A 23,964-nucleotide genomic window follows, 5' to 3' on the forward strand; every position below is an offset into this window, starting at 1 on the left:
TAAACTTCATTTACTCCAGTGACAATCTAAAGGATACTTTCCACAAACAAATTTATTCTGTCAGCTCAAAGGGACAGCAGGATGAGAAGTATGTTGGAGCTCTCTTTTTTCTCCTCTTAGCTGAGTCATCTTTATCTGTACAGCTGTTCTTTAGAAGCTGCCAGAATGACTTTAGCTCCTGCTGACAAGCAAGGCAACCCACCAGGGAACACAGAAAGGTGTAGTTTCTCCAAAAGTTGACCTGAAAATGCACATAAAAATGATGCACTTTGTTTATCATTCAATAGGATTGTTTTCTAGTGTCAAACAACAAAATCTTGAGTTTATTCAGTCTCTACAGGATTCTGAGTATTTTTCCACTTTCATGTTTCTTTCTTTTTAAAATAATATATAGACTAACTGGTCTGCATTTTCTTGGAGGATGTAACAGCTGGTTGGTCTTGTATCGCCTATACTCAGTGATTTCATTCAAGACCTATTTTATAGGTCAAATATTGTTTGACAGAAGCTCTTCATAGTTTTTAATAGCAAATTTGCTATTTCTGACTTTGACTCTTATCTCCAGGAGATCTGATCGTCAAGGCATACCCTGATCCAAAAATATCCCACACGTTAACTATTCCAAATCTATTTTTGCCCTTTTTCACTAGTAGGCATACAATCTGGACTCATTAATTAAATTATTTGTCAATTTATCTTAATATTTCCACATTCAATCTCTTATAAGAGGCTTTAATAAAGTACTTAAGGAAAATAAATCTGGTTTTAATTAAAAGCAAAAAAAAAAAAAAAATAGCATGTAGGCCAAATGACTGTTAATGACTTGAGCATGACCATTTATTTACAGCAGGTAGATGTTTTGTGTTTTGAATGAGATATAAAACTAAGATAATCATTAAAAACAGAAGTAATGGCATTTCCCAGAAAGAACATTTTCTAGTGCCCTCTGACTGGATTCCAGTTTATGAAATCAGCCAGAATTTCTGAGCTTTCCTGTGGTTCCAATTGGCATACTTCTCTACTTTTTGCTTATTTCTCTGTGAAGGGACACGGTGTCCCATATTTAATGGTTCACAAGCTCTCCCCAAGGCAATACGTTAGAGCATGCCTGAAGATTTTAGTTACAAATCAACATGTAGCTATAAAAATGATTTTTTTCCTCCCCAAGTCTTAGCATTCTCTCTCTCACACTCTCTCTTCCATGTACACATATACATAATCTCTCTAAGAAAACTAACTTGTATGTTATACTTTAGTTAATTTACACACAATACTTAGTTCTTATTAAGTGCCAGCACTGTATTAATAGTGGGTTTCAAGGCTGGGGATGTATCAGTGGTAGAGCACTTTCCTACCATGTGTGAGACCCTTGGTTCAATCCCCAGCACTGAAAACAACAACAACAACAACAAAAGAGTTTTAATAATTAATGAAACAAAAAGAAAAATGTGGTTAATATTCTATTGTATGGATGTGAGATGAGAGAGAGAAGCTATAAAGAAAGGAGACACTTTGATAAAAAGTAAAATTATTTCTAGAAATTTTAAACCTTGATAGGAAATTCATTTTTAAAAAATTTATGAAATGAAGATATTGTACTTAATAATGGATTTTCAAGTTATTCCTCTAGGAGTTGATTCTGAAAGGATTCTTTGGTTTGCCCTCAGAAAGTGCCTCAAGCTGGGAATTCTACAAACTTATATAGTTTATATCTTCTAGTTTCCAAGAAAGATTTTATTTGAAGAGTTTCACAGCTAAGAACTGATTATAAACCTAGACGAGGTTAGATAACATTTTAAGTTCTCTTCCAGCTTCACCATTCAAGGCTTCAAGAATATCATGTTTTACTCTGGCTTTGTAATGTCCAGGAATTTATCTTTAGAAGAGTCTGTCTTGCTGTCACTAATTTTTGGAATGGAGCTCCAAGGTCACATTGTACTCTAAGTTCCTGCTTTATTACTTGTGTAATCTTGGGCAAGTTGGCTTTTCTTCTTAAAACCCAGTCTTCTTTTTTTAACTAAAGGAAACACAAGTAGAATCTTAACTACAAGTTTTTAATTCAAAATCGCATGGAAATTTCTTAGTATGGTGTTGGACACACAGGAAGTCATGGAATCAATACCATACTTCTCCAGTTCCTGAATATTAGTAGTTGAATTATTTTTTCCTCAGGGAGAACCCGTGTTATACAAACACAACATTTTGTAATTCACCAACAGGTGTAAAGTTCAATGTACCATTTGTGGAATAGACTAGTGCACAAGGGAAACAATAGGTTTTCTTTATTTTTCAACAGAAATTAGGCGGAGATACATTAAATGCCTTCTCAGAAATCATTAATTAACTGGACTGTAGGCTTAGAAATAGAATCAGAGATTTTGTTCTATGGAAATACTATCATAAGTATATAACTTAGTAGACTTTTAAATTACATTTAGCTTCTTCAAAAAGAGTTTTAGCTGAAGTCTGATAGTCTGCAGTGTTCCAAGAAGTATATGCAGTTATGTAATGTAGATAGTCTATATTTTTTAAGACTCATGGAAAGTTATCTTTTCTGATTTATTATAGAATGGAATAAATGTTATTTAATCTTATGAGTTTTAACAAATAAATATAAAATTAATACTTTATGAAAGCATTCAGACTTGTAAACAAGTTAAAGCAGTGGAAACAACCACATTTCAAGGATATATAGTATTTAATGTATATTAAAAGGAAGGTGAATATACTTAATTTCTCTCTTCTTTGCAACTAACTTGAAATTTTCACCTTTTATTTTTTTTTTTATTTTTATTTTTTATTGTAAACAAATGGGATACATGTTGTTTCTCTGTTTGTACATGGCGTAAAGGCATACCATTTGTGTAATCATAAATTTACATAGAGCAATGTTGTTTGATTCATTCTGTTATTTTTTTTCCCTTCCCCCCACCCCTCCCACCCCTCTTTACCCTCTATACAGTAGTTCCTTCCTCCATACTTGCCCCCCTCCCTAACCCTAACTCTAACCCTTCCCTCCCCCCCCATTGTGTGTCAACCTCCACTTATTAGCGATATCATTCGTCCTTTGGCTTTTTGAGATTGGCTTATCTCACTTAGCATGATATTCTCCAATTTCATCCATTTGCCTGCAAATGTCATAATTTTATCATTCTTTATGGCTGAGTAATATTCCACAGTATATATATACCACAGTTTCTTTATCCACTCATCAATTGAAGGGCATCTAGGTTGGTTCCACAGTCTGGCTATTGTGAATTGAGCAGCTATGAACATTGATGTGGCTGTATTTCTGTAGTATGCAGATTTTAAGTCCTTTGGGTATAGGCCAAGGAGTGGGATAGCTGGGTCAAATGGTGGTTCCATTCCAAGTTTTCTAAGGAATCTCCACACTGCTTTCCATAGCGGCTGCACTAATTTGCAGCCCCACCAGCAGTGTATGAGTGTACCTTTCTCCCCACATCCTCGCCAACACCTGTTGTTGCTCGTATTCTTGATAATCGCCATTCTAATTGGGGTGAGATGGAACCTTAGGGTGGTTTTGATTTGCATTTCTCTTATTACTAGAGATGTTGAACATTTTTTCCATATGTTTGTTGATTGCTTGTAGATCTTCTTCTGTGAAGTGTCTATTCATTTCCTTAGCCCATTTGTTGACTGGACTGTTTGAATTCTTGGAGTAGAGTTTTTTGAGTTCTTTATAGATTCTGGAGATTAGTGCTCTATCTGAAGTATGATTGGCAAAGATATTCTCCCACTCTGTAGGCTCTTTCTTCGCGTTGCTGATAGTTTCCTTTGCTGAGAGAAAGCTTTTTAGTTTGAATCTATCCCAGTGGTTGATTCTAGCTTTTATTTCTTGTGCTATGGGAGTCCTGTTAAGGAAGTCTGGTCCTAGACCAACAAGATGAAGATTTGGACCTACTTTTTCTTCTATAATCTGCAGGGTCTCTGGTCTGATTCCGAGGTCCTTAATCCATTTTGAGTTTAGTTTCGTGCATGGTGAGAGATATGGGTTTAGTTTCATTCTGTTGCATATGGATTTCCAATTCTCCCAGCACCATTTGTTGAAGAGGCTATCTTTTCTCCATTGCATATTTTTGGCACCTTTGTCTAGTATGAGAAAATTGTATTTATTTGGGTTTGTGTCCGTGTCCTCTATTCTGTACCATTGATCTACCTTTCTATTTTGGTACCAATACCATGCCGTTTTTGTTACTATTGCTTTGTAGTAGAGTTGAAGATCTGGTATTGCAATACCCCCTGTTTCACTCTTCCTGCTAAGGATTGCTTTAGCTATTCTGGGTTTCTTATTCTTCCAGATGAATTTCATAATTGCCTGCTCTATTTCTGTAAGGTACGTCATTGGGATTTTAATTGGAATTGCATTGAATTTGTATAGCACTTTAGGTAGTATGGCCATTTTGACAATATTAATTCTTCCTATCCAAGAACATGGAAGATCTTTCCATCTTCTAAGGTGTTCTTTAATTTCTTTCTTTAGTGTTGTATAGTTCTCATTGTAGAGGTCTTTCACCTCTTTTGTGAGATTGATTCCCAAGTATTTTATTTTTTTCGAGGCTATTGTGAATGGGGTAGTTTTCCTAATTTCTCTTTCTGAAGATTCATCACTTATGTATAAAAATGCGTTGGATTTATGGGCATTGATCTTGTAACCTGCTACTTTACTGAAATCACTTATGAGTTCTAAGAGTTTTCTGGTGGAATTTCCAGGTTCCTCTAAATATATAATCATGTCATCAGCGAACAGGGATAGTTTGAGTTCTTCTTTTCCAATTCGTATCCCTTTAATTTCTTTGGTTTGTCTAATTGCTCTGGCCAGAGTCTCAAGAACGATGTTGAATAGAAGTGGTGAAAGAGGGCATCCCTGCCTTGTTCCAGTTTTTAGGGGGAATGCTTTCAGTTTTTCACCATTTAGAATGATATTAGCCATGGGCTTAGCATAAATGGCCTTTACAATATTAAGGAATGTTCCCACTATCCCTATTTTTTTCTAGTGTTTTGAGCATGAAGGGGTGCTGTATTTTATCAAATGCTTTTTCTGCATCTATTGAAATAATCATGTGATTCTTGACTTTAAGTCTATTAATATGGTGAATTACATTTATTGATTTCCTGATGTTGAACCAACCTTGCATCCCTGGGATGAAACCCACTTGATCATGGTGCACTATCTTTTTAATATGTTTTTGTATGCGATTTGCTAAAATTTTGTTGAGAATTTTTGCGTCGATGTTCATTAAGGATATTGGTCTGAAATTTTCTTTCCTTGATGAGTCTCTGTCTGGTTTAGGTATCAGTGTGATATTGGCTTCATAGAATGAGTTTGGGAGGGTTCCCTCCTCTTCTATTTTATGGAATACTTTGAGAAGTATTGGAATGAGCTCTTCCTTAAAGGTTTTGTAGAACTCGGCTGAGAACCCATCTGGTCCCGGACTTTTCTTTGTTGGTAGGCTTTTGATGACTTCTTCTATTTCAGTACTTGAAATTGGTCTATTTAAATTGTTTATGTCCTCCTCATTCAGTTTAGGCAATTCATATGTCTCTAGAAACATGTTGATGTCTTCGAAATTTTCTATTTTGTTGGAGTATAGATTTTCAAAATAGCTTCTAATTATGTTTTGTATTTCCATCCTGTCTGTAGTGATATTTCCTTGTTCATTCCGAATTTTAGTGATTTGGGTTTTCTCTCGTCTTTGTTAGTGTGGCTAAAGGTTTATCAATTTTGTTTATTTTTTCGAAGAACCAACTATTTATTTTATCAATTTTTTGTATTGTTTCTTTTGTTTCAATTTCATTGATTTCAGCTCTGAGTTTAACAATTTCCTGTCTTCTACTACTTTTGGTGCTGTTCTGTTCTTCTTTTTCTAAGGCTTTGAGCTGTAGTGTTAGGTTGTTTATTTGTTGAGTTTTACTTCTTTTATTAAATGCGCTCCATGAAATAAATTTCCCTCTAAGTACTGCTTTCATAGTGTCCCAGAGATTTTGATATGATGTTTCTTTGTTCTCATTTACCTCTAAGAATTTTTTAATTTCCTTCCTAATATCTTCTGTTATCCATTCATCATATAATAGCATATTGTTTAATCTCCAGATGTTGGAATAGTTTCTGTGTTTTACTCTTTCATTTATTTCTAACTTCAATCCATTATGATCTGATAGAATACATGCTAGTGTCTCTATCTTCTTGTATTTGCTAACATTAGCTTTGTGGCATAATATATGGTCTATTTTAGAGAAGGATCCATGTGCTGCTGAGAAGAAAGTGTATTCACTCTTGGTTGGATGGAATATTCTATAAATGTCCGTTTAAGTCTAAATTATTGATTGTGTTGTTGAGATCTATGGTTTCTTTGCTCAATTTTTGTCTGGAAGATCTGTCCAGTGGTGAGAGCGGCGTGTTAAAATCACCTAGTATTATTGTGTTGTGGTCTATTTGGTTTCTGAAATTGAGAAGGATTTGTTTGACATACATAGATGAGCCACTGTTTGGGGCATAGATGTTTATGATTGTTATATCTTGCTGATTTATGCTTCCCTTAAGCAGTATGAAATGACCTTCTTTATCCCTTCTGACTACCTTTGGCTTGAAGTCCACATTATCGGAAATGAGGATGGATACTCCAGCTTTTTTGCTGAGTCCATGTGCATGGTATGTTTTTCCCCATCCTTTCACCTTTAATCTATGGGTATCTTTTTCTATGAGGTGAGTCTCTTTCAGGCAACATATTGTTGGATCTTTCTTTTTAATCCAGTCTGCCAGTCTATGTCTTTTGATTGATGAATTCAGGCCATTAACGTTCAGGGTTATTATAGAGAAATGATTTGGTTTCCCGGTCATTTGGTTCATTTTTAAAATTTTGTTTATTTATTTGTTTGACACAACTTGTTTCCTCCTTTATTTGACAATTCCTTTAGGATAGTTCCTCCCTTTGCTGATTTGCTTCTTTGTTTTTCATCTCTTCCTCATGGAATATTTTGTTGAGAATGTTCTGTAATGCTGGGCTTTCTTTTTGTAAATTCTTTTAGCTTTTGTTTATCATGGAAGGATTTTATTTCATCGTCAAATTTGAAGGTAAGTTTTGCTGGGTATAAGATTCTTGGTTGGCATCCATTTTCTTTCAGGGCTTGAAAAATGTTGTTCCAGGACCTTCTAGCTTTTAGGGTCTGGATTGAAAAATCTGCTGATATGCGTATTGGTTTCCCCCTGAATGTAATTTGGTTCTTTTCTCTCACAGCCTTTAAAATTCTGTCTTTATTTTGTATGTTAGGTATTTTCATTATAATGTGCCTTGGTGTGGGTCTGTTGTAATTTTGTGTATTTGGAGTCCTGTAAGCCTCTTGAACTTGATTTTCCATTTCATTCTTCAGATTTGGGAAATTTTCTGATATTATTTCATTGAATAGGTTGTTCATTCCTTTGGCTTGTTTCTCTAGGCCTTCCTCAATCCCAATAATTCTTAAATTTGGCCTTTTCATGATATCCCATAGTTCTTGTAGATTCTGTTCATGATTTCTTACCATCTTCTCTGTTTGTTCAGCTTTGTTTTCAAGGTTAAATATTTTGTCTTCAATGTCTGAGGTTCTGTCTTCCAGGTGTTCTATCCTATTGGATATGCTTTCTATGGAGTTCTTAATTTGGTTTATTGTTTCCTTCATGTCAAGGATTTCTGTTTGGTTTTTTTTCAATATCTCTAACTCTTTATTGAAATGATCTTTTGCTTCCTGTATTTGCTCTTTTAACTGTCGATTGGTGCGATCAATCAATGCTTGCATTTGCTCTTTCATCTCATCATTCAATGCTTGCATTTGCTCTTTCATCTCCTCGTTGCTTCTCTGATCATTTTAATTATGTACATTCCTGAACTCCTTTTCTGTCATTTCTTCTGCCATGCTGGTCATTGGGTTTTATTGATGTAACATCTAGATTTGTTTGCAGCATTTTCTTTCCTTGTTTTCTCATGTTGTTCAGATATCAGTGGACCGCTGAGATATTGCAGATTTCCTCTGTTGATTTACAATGACCCTGAAGATTTCTATATATATCCCCTCTTAGCCTTCAGTAGGCTGAAGTCTTGGAGGAGGTTGATAATGCGGTGTTCCACAAGGAAGCTGCCTCTCTAGGAGTGGTGGCCTTTCAGGTGGGGTATATTCCCTGCTAGTGGGCAGAGGTGCCTCACTTGTTGACCTATGGTCATCCAAAGGGGACCTAGGCTGTGGGCTGAGGCAAGGCCTGTTTGGGCCCGAGCCTCTGGTTTTACCGTCCTTGTGGGAAACCTCACCCAGCAGGGAAGACTCACCCGGTGGGGAGGTCTCGCTGGTCAGTTTCCTCCTAGAGGTTCCCCTCAATTTACAGCTACTGCCTGGGCTGGGCTGCCTTCCTCTGCAAAGTTTCCAGGGGCCCGGCCCTACCTCCTGGGCCTGGGAGCCTCACCCTTCGCAGATGAATCTCCTTAGGCTGCCCCTCCTCAGAGAATTTGCCCATAGGCCTGGAACCTTCGCTCCGCCCTAAGCCTGTCTCTGTGCGGCTCTTCCACCCAGAAGCCTCCTAGATCCTGGGACCCTGTTCTGCACCTAATCGCCTGGCTGCGTGGCCCCTCCTCTGAGCAGCCACCTGTGGCCCCGAACAATCGCTCTGAGTCCCAGAGACCCGCCACAGGTCTCTTCCTCCAGACAGCCGCCCAGTATGCCGGTGCGGTCACTAGGAGTCCAAGAAACTCACTTCGTGCCTCCTCCTCCCACCAACCACCCGTAGCCCGGGGCAATCAATCACTCCGAGTCGAAGTGACCCTGCCGTTCCTCCTCCTTCTCCAGATAACCCCCCGGGTGTTCAGGAGCAGTCCCTCTGAGTGGCTCTGAATCCACGTGACCCGCTGCACGGGTCCTCTGGGCAACCGCCCGGAGCTCTGGTGTGGTCCCTCAAGACCAAGCGTCCCACCACGCTTCTCCTCCAGGCAGCCCCCCTGTGTTTCAGGAGCTGTCACTTTAAGACCAAACAACTTACCACTACGCCTTCTCCTCTGAGCAGCCGCCTGGAGCGCTATGCAGTCACTGCAAGTCCAAAGGACCCCGCCGCGCTCCTTCTCCTCCTTCTCCTACTCCTCCGGGCAGGCCCGGGGTTCAGAAGTGGTCAGGGTCCAAACAGCTCGCCACGCAGCCCCTTCTCTGGCAACCGCCTGTAGTTCCCGTATAGTCACCCGAATCCAAGCGGCTGCTCCTCTTCCTCCTTGTCCTCAGGGCAGGCCCCGGGGTTCAGAAGCGTCGTTCTGATTCCAAACAGCTAGCCGCGCGGCTTCTCCTCTGGCAACCGCCTGCAGCTCTGGTGCAGTCTCTCCGAATCCAAGTGGCCACGCTCCTCTCCTCCTCCTCAGGGCAGGCCCCCGGTGTCCTGAGTCCCACACAGTTCTCCCCGCCACTCCTCCCCCGGGCAGCCGCCGGAGCCCCAGTGGCTGCTCCGAGTCCCAGCGCTGTGCCGAGCTGCCTCCTCTATGGCGCTCCAGCGGGGGGAGGGGCGTCTCGCCGGCAGTTCTACTTCACAAAGTTTCCTGCGTTCCGGGACCCCCGTCCCATCCGGGATGCCCCCCCAGGGGGTGAGAGTCACCCGGCTACTTTGAGTTGGTCCCAAGCGTCTCAATATCTCCTCTCTTGAATCCTGAGTTCTGGAGCAACACGTAATGCAGCCACCCTCTAGGCCGCCATCTTGAAAACCCGAAATTTTCACCTTTTAAAGTGAATATTCGCTTTTTACAGTGCTGGTTAATATATCTTATGATTTTATGAAAAAAAAAAAAAAGCAGAGCCAACAAATTCACATTTTTCCTCCCCAAATAGGAGGTTAGCTATTTCTCTCAATTAGAAAGAGACATTAAATTAGAAAAGTCAGAAAATGAAGTCTTTTATGAGATAATTTAGTAATTAAAATAATGAACTTTTTTTTATTTCTGTGAAGGAAGACAAGAAACTATCAGGAAGTGAAAGGGATGGAGCTAGGTCAAAATAAAAAAAATGTAGGGATGGTGTATGACATCACCACCCACTCAACTTCGGTAGCAGGTAGAGACAAAAATTTCTTTCTACTCTGGGGAGGGATGAGATAATTCTTTGAAAGACTTAAGAACCTGTCAGAGAGGCACTGGAAAAATCCATCTCTAGCATGATTAATGTTTGCAGGGTCTTTGTCTGGATAGGTGGGTCCCTGCTATCCCAAGTGAACAGGGCAGGAATCCCCATGGGCCACAAGGGGGGAATTGCACAGTACGTGCAGCATCTCAGGAGTTCTGAGTGGGCCTCTGTGGTGCCCACTTTTGCAGTAGTGTGAGGCTGTGCCAATCTCCAAGGGCTTCCACCAGGAGCCCCCCCAACCTGGCAGACCAGTTCATCAAGTTTTTGTGCAGCAGCATCCTGGGCACAGCTACCAGCTCAGCATTTCATTGATACTGCACACATTTCTGGAGCAGGGAGCAGGTTTTTCAGTTACAGAATAGATTTTCTTAGTGGGCCAGGGAATCAATCAGACTCAGCACAACTGCTAGGGAAGACACTGCTCTTAAGACACTGCAGGACAGCAGAAGACAGACCCATAAAAATCAGTGGTGCTATTAAGTTTTACTATTTCCTAGGCTGCTGGTGGGAAAAAAAAATACTCATTAAGTTTTTATGCTTCATTTCATTTGATCCTCAATATATTACTATGAGGAAGATAGGACAAAAATAACATTTCAGTTTTATTGAATTTAGGGAACAACATTAAAGGTTTTACCTCTCAGAAGTTAGGGAACGGGGAGCAGAATCTCTCCAACCATAATTCCCACACTGAAATCTTGATTCTATCACATTAAACCACTAAAGATTAAATTTGGGACCACACATATAAGTTAATCAAAGTATATAATTTTAGGCTTGTTTTAAAATTCTAATTGTGCTAAATATGGTAAATGAAATGGCATAAAATGATTTCCATCGTAAAATTGAAGGGATTCCGAAATATAGTAACTTACTTGTCATAATTACCTGTATATGAGAAAACTAAAAACAGACGGAAATCAGAGACCTCCCATGTAATCTTAAATATTTAGACTTTCAATCCAAAGCTAAGCATTTCAGACTTTCTACCTAAGGCCAAGAGCACTCTCTTTTAGAAGCCTAATTTGTTACTGCCATTGCTTCTCATTTTAAGTTTTTTATTTTGCCCCAAATTTATTAAAAAAAAAAAACCCAGAAACACTATTTTGTAGAGGTCTGTTGGAGCAACATGCTCACCCCACATCTACACTCCTTTGTGACATCTCTTGGCACTTGGTCATGTGGAGTGCTTGGCCCTATCCGTCTTCTACCTGGTGTATGGTTGACTGCCTTCAACACAAGACCAAGTCAGCTGAGATTAGTCATTCAGGGAGGAAAAAAAAAAAAAAAAATCAGTGGTTCAGTCTTGGGCAATAGGTTCAGTAAATATTTAAGGGTTTATTATGTGCCAGTTGCTTTCACAGAGGTTATTACAACAAACTCTGAGGTAGGTACTAACCTTCCTGTAGCTAAGAATGCTCAATGACTTCCTCAGGGTCATGGAACTTTGTTACTAGGATTTGATCCAAGATTTTGAGGTCAGTATGGCTGGAGCAGAAGTTTTTGAAATCCTCCAAATTTTAAAAGTGAATATATGAGGACGAATCAAGAAAAGTCATTGAAATTGAATGGTTAATGAGATGAGGGTAGAGCCAAGTGAAGAAATTATTTCAAGGAGGGAGTAATAGTCACCCTCTAAATGATGCTGATGGTTCCTATATGCAGACTGAGATTTGATCTTTGGGTCCAGCAGCACGAGGCTACAGAAGACTGAGAAGAGCTGCTTAGTGCAGATGTGGGGACAAAGCCTGATTCAAGTGGTTTGAGAAGAAGCATGAAGGAAGAGCAAATAGAGAAAAATGTGCAGAGAACACATTGGGATTTGCCCTAACCATAAAGAAGAATGTGGGGCAAAGAAAGAAAACTGGAGAGGTGTGCATAAGGATCTCTAAGTCCTTGAGAATGACAGTAACCCTGAAAAACATGGTTGGGTTGTGCCTTATCCTCTGTAGCACTAACTGGTAACCTGGGATCTAGGAAGGGATTCTGAAGTCCCAAGAACTATGTAAAATTGCAAGCAACTTCTTTTATTTGTGTAAATTTGTGCTTCTTTTCCTGGGGAGAGAATCTACAGCTTTCATTAGGTTCTCAAAATGGTCTAAAATGGTCCTAAATATTCACCACTAACACATAAAAACTATACACAGTAAAAACGGAACAGTAGTAATTCAAATGTAGCCCATTCCTAGGGCCGTCACTTTCCTTTTTCCCACCCTCTCATTCCAGCCCAAATATCTATACTTAAAGTCCAATGCACTCACTGGGCTTTTGTTGGAAAATTTTTCTGGTCCTCGATCCTGTCTCTCAGAGTCTTCAGTTTTCCGTTGAAATGGTTACTTATCAAACAGGACTCAGTGCTTTTTATGTGTATTAGCAATTCCACTCCTCAGGCCCCCTTCTGCCACCCTCCTCACCCCAAGTCACGTTTCTTCATCTTCTCCTCATCCCCACGAGGCATCTTGCCTTTCTATTCACTTGCCTGCTTATTACTTACTTTAGATCGACTAGACTTCGCACTGAAAATTCTATAAAAGGAGGGATTTTACTTTTCTCCTTTCCTTTCTCTATTTTTCTTCTTGCTGGTTGTTTCTTGTTTTGTTTTCCCAGCACTTAAAATCAAGTCTGATATGTAGTGCTTGCTTAATAAACATTAGTTGCTTATTGAATCTCAAATTGCCATCAGTTATTTTTTAGGTAACAGCACTGACAAATTTATCAAAATGCAAAAGTTTTCAGAAGGGCTAGGAACATACTTCTTTCTTCTCTATCTTATTCTATTTCTCCCCTTCTCAATCTCTTTGTTCTTTGACCCTTAAATGTTATCAAGAAACACACTTAAGTGTTCCCTAGCTGAGAGCCCTCTCACAGCTCTGTTTACTCTGACTGCAACCCTCACTCTGTGCCAGACCTCTTGACGGTTACTCTCCTCTGTCTCCACCTCCTGTCCTCACCTCTGTACCCACTACCATGACACTTCCATAGCTTCAGCTCTAGAAAGGGGTCTCTCAAAAGGTCAGTGATTACCTCATTGCCAAACAGAGTGATCTGATTTTAGCCTTCAAAATATAAAAGGCTGTGTTTGGTCTTGCTGGCCAGCTTCTTGGCTTCTCTTGCATTACTTCTTGGTTCTGCTCCACCTCCTTGAAACTGTTCCCCACACTCTCCTTTTCATCCTTCCTTCCTTAGTAGATTCCCTACTCCCCCTGCCCTTGGGCTGATCTCACTTTCCATTCCTCAGTCACTCTCAGGGCTTCCACTGAGAGCTACAAGGATGGCTGGTTTCCCAATTCTGTGCTCCACCTTGCCTCTTGAATTCCATAGCCATGATTTTACCTGCTCATTCTCAACCAGGAAGAATGTGAACTCTTTGGGGCTTATCTATTTATTGTGTATCCCCATCACCCTCCTTTACAGATGAGAAGACAGAGGTATAGAACAAGTTTAGTAACTGAGATCGCACCGGGAACAGCTCATCAGAAGGATCGTAGTTCAGGATGTGAATATTGGCACTGGTAAGGGACTTAACTTTTCTGTGCCTAGTTACAAGCTGGCTGTGAGAATTAAAATGAAATGCACATTTAAAGTACACTTTAAGAGAACATCAAGAGGTGGTAAATACTCAATGCATTGCAAATAGTAAATACATTTTAGACTTTATTTCCCTTACCTGAGTTTTAATATACCTTTAATACCATTACAATCCACTTTTGTATTATTTATTATAATGTAAAGGGCATGATAATATTTGTCAAAATATCGGACATTATCCACAGCCTTCCTTTCAGTTTGGTCCTCAGCAAGCTTCCTGTCATTGGATCCTCTAGAACCTTTAGGTCCATGTCATATCTGACTTTGGTTATAAACCTACTACAGCCCCCATTTTAATACATCTTTCTATGATACCTATGCAGTATAATACTATTATTTTAGGGGAAAGGCTGCAAGAAAAGAGATAGTTGTACTTCTTTTGGATCCATTGAGTTCATTCCCTTTCTTCCTTGAATGGAGCCCGATGGAGAAGTGAAGATGCTGGAGCCAACACTACCTACACTTGAACCTTGATCCCACCATCTGCTAACTCTTCGATATAAGGTTGTTCAGTCCCTCTCTGGACCTTGGTTTCCCCATTTGTAAAATAGACGTAGTACCATTATATAAGGAATTCATATTGAATATGAATATGTAAGATGCTTTTACACTCAAACTGACATGAGAGTTCCTTCTTGGTGACTTAGCACTTGGGGTGTTATCTTGTATAAGCACCAATGTTATCAAAATCACTATTCCTATCACAGAATTCCCTGCCACCAATTCTACCTTTCTAAGCACAATTTCTTGTATGGGTTTCTAAAAAAATTTTCTGGCTTTTGTTTTGTAATAAGGAGGGAAGATCTAAGACGACAGGCAAGAAAGTCATCTGTTTTGTCTAGCATAACTACGCCAGTGACAGTCACCAATATTTTAATGATAGCTAGACTGCATTTAATGAGCTGCTTAAAACCCTTGACCTTATTTTTACTTGATGATTATTAGTGCCTTTCTGATGAACATGAATTTTAATGAAGGTCTTTCTCATGGATTTGGGCTAAAATATAATTTTTTCTTATATGTTTATGAAAGGATAATAATCTTGTTCTAAGCTAAAGCCATAGTTTTCTTTGTGCAATTGCACAAAAGAAAGTTTTGCTGGTGTGTGAAGAGACTTCTTTGGTAGAACTACAAGGGGCATAATAAACAATGTTTTTCACTGGCTTAATAGATTGCAAAGTCTTTCAGTTAAATTTATATATCTCAAAAATATATTTATGTTACCCTGCCTAATTTCATTCTACCTTTTTAGTATAAACTAGATGCTTATCCATGAATTGCCATTTAATATATGAAAGTATGGCAAGAAAAATCTAGTCCTAGAAAATCACTTTTTAAAAGAGCTAGATTCAGTAAAAATTGAGTTTATTTAATTTATAAAAGATGTTTTCTTTAATAACATGTAATCTGGAAAAATCATCAGAATGTGATCCCAAGAAAGCATGCTCCTGTTGTGAAAGCAAGCTCCTGTTGTGTGGTTTGGCAATAGATCACAAGACCATACTAGAAAATGCAACTTTTATTGAAGAACAGTTTAAGAGGAGGGTGTAAATAAGCAAGTGACTGCTTTTAAGGTCATTTGCAAAATACATAGTATGTGTTTCTCTCTGCTTTCAGACAAATTACATTTCATTTAAATGCTATCCTTCAGAACATTTGTCTAAGAAAATGACAGCCATAACACTTGCATGGTTAATACCTGCTCTCACCATTGAAGACTAGCTTGCTGTCAAACTTTCAGAGAGCCTCTGAATACCGAAGAATAAAAACTTCTAAAGACCTACATTGGTCCCCTCTCCTCCTTCATTTTTGGTCATCAACTTAAACCAAAGGCCCCTTTTCACTTCATAAAATAGCTCTTATAAGATATCAGAAACTGGAAAATTTGACATTAGAAACAGAATATAAAAAATAGCCTTAACTAGATCTATCATTTTCAGATTTTCAAGTAGGAGGAAATGTGGTTAAGGAAGAGTTTTCCCTGAAATTGTATGATTATGTTGCATATAATTAAAATAGCTAGAATGTGAGGTACAATAGGTAGCTTCTCTAGAACCCTGGGATTAAAATAGAAGGAAATTAAATGAAATCTGGTTGTTGAAAATAATTTAATGATGATGAATATTTTGACATGTCAAATGGGTTAATTGTAGAGATTTTTTTTTAACTTCTACTTTAGAAATCTTTTAGAATAGCATATAAATTTTGTTTCCTTCAAGCAGGCAGAGCACATGCTGACAGTGAACTTTCCTTAAGGAAAGAGCAGAGCATATTCATGTGCTCCAAGCATATTTTATTTTATTTTTTTTTTTGTAAAAAGCACAGGGGGAAATGATGTTGAAAATAAAATTTTTGGAAAATAAATTTTCTTATTGATATCCTAAAATACTAAGTTGGTAGGGGGTACACAAAAAGTTACCAGAGTTCCCAAATATGGTCAGTACCTCTGTTTTCAAAAAGAATAGGCTCATCACATAGCATCTGTCACACAAAAGTATTAAATTTTGGAAGTATAAACATATTGTGTAATTAACTCATACCCAATTTTACTTAATATATTTCAAATTCTAAGCAAGAATTGCATCACCTATTTTGGTTAATACATATGTTCAAGTTAAACATGAATATTTAGAAATGTCACATAAGAAATAGGAGTATTAATTATCAATGGTCTATTTCTGCTTCCTAGCCAACATAATGATGTGGCAGTTCCAATCTAGAATCATGAAGCCTAGTTATGCTAGGGTTGCTATTTGTGAAACCCAGGAGAAATCAAATGGGTCTTGTAGGTCTCATAATACTCATTTGTAAAATTGGAGAGTTTTGGTATATAATTATTTTCTATGCTCTCTTCCAGTTCTTTGTATTCTTACTTAAAGTACTAATTCCTCCTAGGGGCTTCCTAAGTATAAATGTTTTTATGTCATTGTATCTTATATTTCTCTGGCACCTCTGGCATTGGTGTTGAGTATGGAGGCACTTGATTTACCATTACTAATAAACATGTTTTCAATAGTATTTCATACTCTAAAATCACTTTTACAAATACAATCACATTCAACCTCCAGTTTTTCCAACCTATAGAGGGAAACATGAGCAATAATTTTCTCTATTTCAGCAAGGTGAGAACCCAACTTCAAAGGGATTAGGATTCTACCTAAATTACAAAGTCAACATCATTACCCTATGTACTTATATGATTACATGAATGCTATGAATCTATATCATGCACAACCATAGAAATGAAATGATGTACCGCATTTGTATACAATGAATCAAAATGCAGTCTGTAAAAAATTTAAAAAACTTAAAAATAGAAGTAGTCAATCTGGTCCAAGTTTTTTCATCCTTCACCCAGTACATCCTATTGATAAAGTCATTTCATAAGTCATGCTTGAGTGTATAGATTATTTTTCTAAGTTCCTAACTATGCAGAATAGCAATATTTGTAAACGTTTTTTTTTGTGTGGGGGGGGGACCAGGGATTGAACTCAGGGGCATTTGACCACTGAGCCACATCCCCAGCCCTATTTTGTATTTTATTTAGAGACAGGGTCTCACTGACTTGCTTATTGCCTCTCTTTTGCTGAGGCTGGCTTTGACCTCATGATCCTCTTGTCTCAGCCTCATGAACCTCTGGGATTACAGGTGTGTACCAGTGTGCCTGGCAATAAATGTAACTCTTTATGTATCTTTTAATGAAATCTTTGTAGATGTCCCCATTTTTATCACTACTGTTCACTTCTAGAACATACTCATTTTGGGAACTCTGCAATCTACTTTCTTGTTTCTCTTTATAAAGATTCAGCCACCCCAGAAACTAAACTTTAACCTGGCCTGTTCAGATAATTCAATAAATCAGTATGAAATGTAGTTTTATCTTAACCATCACACAGACAGTATAAATCTTTGCTTGTGAATTTTTCTTTTGTAACTTCATTGAAGCAACAATGAATACAAAAAAAGTTATTTGTATTGTAGTGTTTTATTGTATACACGTAGGACACATCTTTTGAAGAAACAGCAGTTTTGATAGTTCTTAGATGTCTTCTACCACATTAAGCCGAATCTACTCCCACTTGCTGCTGGGAACTTTGTGTTTAATTTTTACTTTCTAGCTATCAAAAATTAAACTTTGTGTTTAATTTTTACTTTCTATAATTTGTCTGAGTGTATTTCACTTCTTTATATTATGCCTGGACCAGACATAGTAGCTAAATGAGGAAATAATTTCAAAGATGCAGAAGTAAAGTTTATTACTTAAACACTAAGTTAACTTATATTGAACTGAGTTTTCCATAAATATATATATATTTCTATAAATATATATTTCTATATATTTCTATAAATATATAAAAATGATATTACATAATTTCATCTGTAATTATGAAAAAATTATCTTTGAAAATATAAAATCAATAGATGTTTTTGTACCTATAACTAGAGATTTTTTTTGTTGCATTAAGGAGGAATGTAGGGCTCCATAAAAATAACACTTTTCTTGTCCTTTAGAATTAGGAGGTCACCTGGCACAGTGGCACACACCTATAATCCCAATGGCTAGGGAGGCTGAGGCAGGAGGATCCCAAGTTCAAAGCCATTCTTAGCAACTCAGTAAGGCCCTAAGCAACTCAGCAAGACCCAGTCACTAAATATAACATAACAAAGGACTGGAGATGTGTATTAATGGTTAAATGCCCCTGTGTTCAATCCTCAGTACCAAATAAATAAATAAATAAAAAATCCCCACACAGGATAAAGGAAAAATATTATTTTATACTCTTATGTACATATAGGTATATATTTGTGTGTATATATAGTTTCTAATTACATGTGAACAATGAATGTAACTGTGTTTATATTTTACAATTATACTATAGGATTAATACATTCTTTTACACATAAAAGGGCCCATAAAACTCAATGGTTTATCAACTGAAACTTCTGTCTGAATTACAATCACTGCCTGCAAGGACACAGTGAATTCATGTACAATCACAGCTCAAGGTTATTTTGTTTTGGTATTTTGGTGAATATTGAACATTAAACAGGCAGCACTAACTCCTGACTATGCACAATAAATTAGGGTTAATAGTTATCCTACCTGGCTAACTTCCCATCCTGACTGATTTAAACAATTTATTTAAATCATGATGCCTCTCACTCCTAATTCTCAGTTTTGCATCCAGTACAACTCACTCATTATCACCAACATTGTTCTCTCTTTTGGTGCTCAAAGTGGTATTGAACTACCACGGATCTACTACTAACAGTGCATGTGAAATTATTCTCAGGTTTAAATAATAGTGCAAAAGTATGTTTTGAATTATCAAGTAGATTTTAAACCTCAAGGACAAAAAAAATGCAACATTTGAGTTTATGTTTTCCATAGTATTTATTAAGACACATGGTTTACTTCTGAGTGTATAGGCATGTTGAATGAATGGAAAATGGCAGGTGAAGAGATTATACTTTGGGATGGTAGAGGCATGAGGGGAACAGAGGGAGAGCAACACAGGATGTTCTCTACTACCTAGCATTTTGCTATAAATAGATTAAATATAGCATTATAATAGAGAAGGAAGTTCTCTACATACTTAAAATTTCCTCTTTAGTATAGCAGCAAATGATGTTATAGTTGTGAATATAGCAACTTCTGTTCATCACATCTGCTTCCTGTACATGAGAACTAGGTAATCCAGATTAACACTGCTCCTGAAGATAATTTTGGAAAATTTTGGAAAAAGCTGGAAAAATATTCTAAAACCTTCTTAAAATTAATGCAATATAGAAAGATAGTAAAAATTAAAGGATCAAGATCCAGGAGAATATGGGAACTCAGAGAGGTGGACTCATTTTCATAAAATATAGTTTACTCCAAAGGATTTGCTGATATAAAAAAGTAGCTGAGGGCTGGGGAGATAGCTCAGCTGGTAGAGTGCTTGGCTCGCAAGCACAAGGCCCTGAGTTGGATCCCCAGTACCACAAAAAAAAAAAAAAAAAAAAAAAAAAAAAGTAGCTGAGAGGCTAAACTTCACATAGATATGGAAACAGAGCTTATAGTTAGGGTTTATTATGGTCATGGACCTGGTGGATCACTGTAACTATTTCTACCAGCTTTATGCTGGATTTCTGAAGGGCTTCATTCTAGAAATACTAACTGAATTGTACTAGTTTTGAGTCAATGGAGCCTACAAAATCCCAAATATGAACTTGGGTTGGGGTAATTGTTTGAGATTCAGAAATAGAGAAAATTCCCTTTTAGAGTAAGAAAGAGTAATCCTAAATCTCAAATTATTTCTAAAAATAGACTTTGAAAGTCAATATTTAATGAATACACAAGACCCTCATGGATTAAAACTCACACAATTAATCACAGAAACAGTCACAGAGACTCTAGATACTGAAAATAGCAAATACATATGACAAAGAAACAAGGGAGATAATATCAAATTGAAAATAAAATTCAGAAACTGGAAACTCACAGAGAAATGATGAATATTTGAAGAGGTAGAAATACTAATTATATGAATTTGACCATTACATATTTTAAGCATTATCAAACTATATTTTATCCCATACATATATACATATATTATGTTAATTATAATTTAAAAAATAAAAATATAAAATTCATATGACAAAGAAAGAAATGAAACTATAAAATATGATACAGAACATTTAAAAATTGTCAAATAGAAATTACAGAACTGAAAAAATACAAATTGGATGCTGCCAATGATAAATGAATAAATTGGAAGTTAAGTCAAGAGACTTTCCAAAATGAAATAGAGACAAAGAGAAGAGACATAGAGAAAAACGACATGAATATCAAACATGATGTTTACAGTCCCCCAAAAAGAAAAGAGAATGGAATTAAGAATAATTTATGAGAAGACTATGTCTGTGAGTTAGAGAATTGAAGATCATCAGAGTGGTAAATATATGGATAGACCTAAGTGGAAATTAACAGTATAAAACAGTAATAATAACTTCTTTTGTGGTTTAAAATATGCACAGAATTATAAATTAAAAAGAGAATAAATAGAGTTCGATAAGTATAATGTCTTGCATTTCTTAGAAGGATAAAAAATATGACCATTTGATTTTGATAAGTTAAGCATGGATGTTATAATTTCTAGGCAAAATATAAATGTCAAAATTTCCAGTCACTAAAATCCCTGGAAAATAAGTGCATATCTTCTAAACTAATGCAGGCATAAAAAAATGAAATGAAAAAAAGATGTCCATCACTTTAGAAGAAGAAAATAAAAACAAAAATAATAAACTAGATAAAAGCAAGCAAATTGTAATTTAGTTTTTTAAACCAACATATTAATAATTACATTGAATATATAGAGACTAGGTAGACTAAAAATCAAATGCTCTTAAAAAGATACATATAAAAGATAAGCATATAGAATGATTAAAAATAAAACAAAGAAAATTGAATCACTATATTAATATCAGATAAAATCCATTTTAAAGCAAAAATGACAGAGATAAGGAGAATTATCCAAAATTCAGTTCAGAATTTGTTTTTAAATGTGTATACTTAATAGCCTAAACTAATTACTTATAAGACAAAGAGACAGGGCTATAAAGAGAAATAGACAAATCCAAAGTCATAGTGAAATACTTTTGCAAACCTCTCTTAGTAATTGAGAGAGGGCAAGGAAATAAAAAGTGAGTTTACTGAAGACCTGAACAAATCCAGGAATAAACTTGCTAATTAACATAGATAGAGTACCCAAATTTATCAGTCACTAACAAGTACAGAACATGTATTCTTTCCAAGTTCATAGGAAGCAGTTATGGAATGATCAAAATCCTGGATCATGAAGTAAATCTCAAAAAATTTCAAGCATTTGAAAACAGAGTGTGTTCCCTTTTCACAGAGCAACTATGACAGAAAATTCCCCATATGCTTGGAAATTAGGAAGTATCTTGTGATTAATTCATGAATCAAAGAGGACATATGAGATATTTTTAACTGAATGATAAGGTACAATGTATTAAGATATTAGATGCAGACAAGACAAAGTAGGAAAATGTATGGCATTAAGTGTACTTAGTAGGAATAAAGAAAGACTAACAATGAGCTAAGTATTTTAAGAAATTATTTAAAAACCAGTAAATTAACTATTGCTTTTTAAAAGATGGCCTTTGTATTCAAAGTGGAAAATTTAATACAGTAAGTATTCTTTTTTCAGTTTTTAAAAATTTTATTGTTTCAAAACCATGGATGAAATACTATGTAATTTATCATCTTCACCATTTTTAAGGGTGCAGTTGAGTAACATGGAGCACTTTTACATTGCTGTGCAACCATCCCCCACCACCCATCTCCAGAACTTTATATGATGCTAACATCAAAAACAAAATCAGGAAATACAGACAGATTTATAAATGAAATTCAATAAACCTCTGCACATCTATTTTGTAAATATATGGTATTCATTCAGTAATTTTAATTTAATGAAGTCTAACATTATAACAGTGAACTGTCTTATAGTATATACATGAATTCCGTAATCAGTTAGATGATCTTTTGAATTTTATTCTTATAGAAACTAGTGCAATGTGTCTTTTAAGATAAAAAACTAAAAAAATTGTCATTAAAATTACTCCAACCTTTAAAGATTCTTAACTTAATAAAATTTTGCATTCTAATTGACAAGGCTGACATTTTATACAGGTCTAAGTCTTTGAAATATACTTATCAAAATCATCATGATTGAATTGGTTGAGTGCCAGAATTAATATATTACTACTTACGATTTCTTATTTTCAGTAACTGAAATATCAGTTGAAATATCAAATGTCTTTTCTTTGGCAAGAACATCCAAAGACCATATTTAGTACACTTAAATTTTATTACAACATATAAGACATAGTAGTCTTTTAATCAATGTTTTTGAGGTCATTACTGAAATCTCATTGAAAACATTGCTCATATTTTGCATTGAGCTATAAAATATGAAATATGAAGCTGTAAATATACAATAAGATGTTAATGTCTACAAAGAAAAAAGGAACAAAGATTAATAGGCAAAACATTTAGTTATATAGACTTTCTCTATTTGTAGCAATGATTGCAAATTGACTTCTATCTTCCTAGCTCTTTTAGCTTAATTACAACAAAATTTGGCTCCAAACTTCACTACCCTGGGTGTATGAATGAAAATGCAGTCATAGGTATTAAGATTCTACTAGTTTTGGCCTCAAATCAAGGAGTTCATTATCTCAATTCTCCTTTTGACATTTCTTCATCCTTAAGTGTATCTAGAAGACCAAGCTGTAAATATATTACTTTCTCAGTTCTCTGATTCCTACTTTACTGCTCTTTTCAGGCACTTGCTGTTGTTCTGGATTCCTAACACTCAGCTGGGCACCTGGTTCTGCTTATTTGGTGAGCTTAAAGGCTGAAATATGCCAAATAGCAAACTTTCCCTTATAAATTCCACAACACAACTGACTCCAGGCTTTAATATTAAATCATTCTTTACTAAAGACAAAAAATTAAGTGAAAAAAGTTAATGGCAGAGTCTGCAATTTTTAACTAGCTACTTCATAAAGGAAACAGTTTATAATGATAAAAATATCCCCAAATCTACACCATTTTATATAAAGTCATTCAGAGCATTCAGCTCCTTATTGTCTTTTCTTTGTAAATGCCCCGGATTTCTGGTCATGACTTTTGTTTAAAATTATGTCACCACTCTTATGTTTTTGTTTTCTGGAAAAAATATATTAGCATCAAAGTTTTATTTAATTCCATTAAGAGGCAGAAAACATCTTGCATCTTTAAAGTAATAGTATTTGTGCATTTTAGCTTTCTTTGTTTTACTTCTCATGTCTCTCTCCCTGCTCTGCCCACACATGCATGCATGCACACACAAGCTTGCAAATATTTCAAAGATCTTAGGAAGGCATTTTATCTAGGGTTCAGGATCAAACTGACAGTTATTTGCATTCCCTGACAGAAGCTTCTGCAGAAAACAGAGCTTATCCCAACCACAGAACCTGAAAATGGCATCACATTCTGAAGTGACCTCAGAAACAACTACCTCCTCCATGTCTCATCTCAGTGACCATAGCTTTTTCCCTTGGTTTTCTCCTGCGTCTGTATTCTTTGCTTTCAGAATCAGCTAGAATTTCCTGGCTTGATTTTTAGACTAAAAGGAGGCGATTATTTTCAAAATCTTTATTGCAGCTTATTTGGTTATTTATTTA

The 23,964-nt window shown here is 36.2% G+C and overlaps 1 protein-coding gene and 1 long non-coding RNA gene across 4 annotated transcripts in view; both read right to left on the reverse strand.

Moving 5' to 3' along the window:
• The window catches only part of PDE1A (phosphodiesterase 1A), a 363,460-nt gene that overhangs the window by 141,363 nt on the left and 198,133 nt on the right, over window positions 1–23,964 (reverse strand). The window lies entirely within an intron of this gene.
• On the reverse strand, window positions 858–18,025 carry LOC306657980. The gene is made up of 2 exons (XR_013762939.1): window positions 9,740–18,025; window positions 858–2,769 (listed from the first exon to the last, which is right to left on the reverse strand). It is a non-coding gene; the product is annotated as an uncharacterized lncRNA (long non-coding RNA).

The sequence above is a fragment of the Sciurus vulgaris genome, assembly GCF_902686455.1.
Source record: "Sciurus vulgaris genome assembly, chromosome: 3".
Taxonomy (NCBI): domain Eukaryota; kingdom Metazoa; phylum Chordata; class Mammalia; order Rodentia; family Sciuridae; genus Sciurus; species Sciurus vulgaris.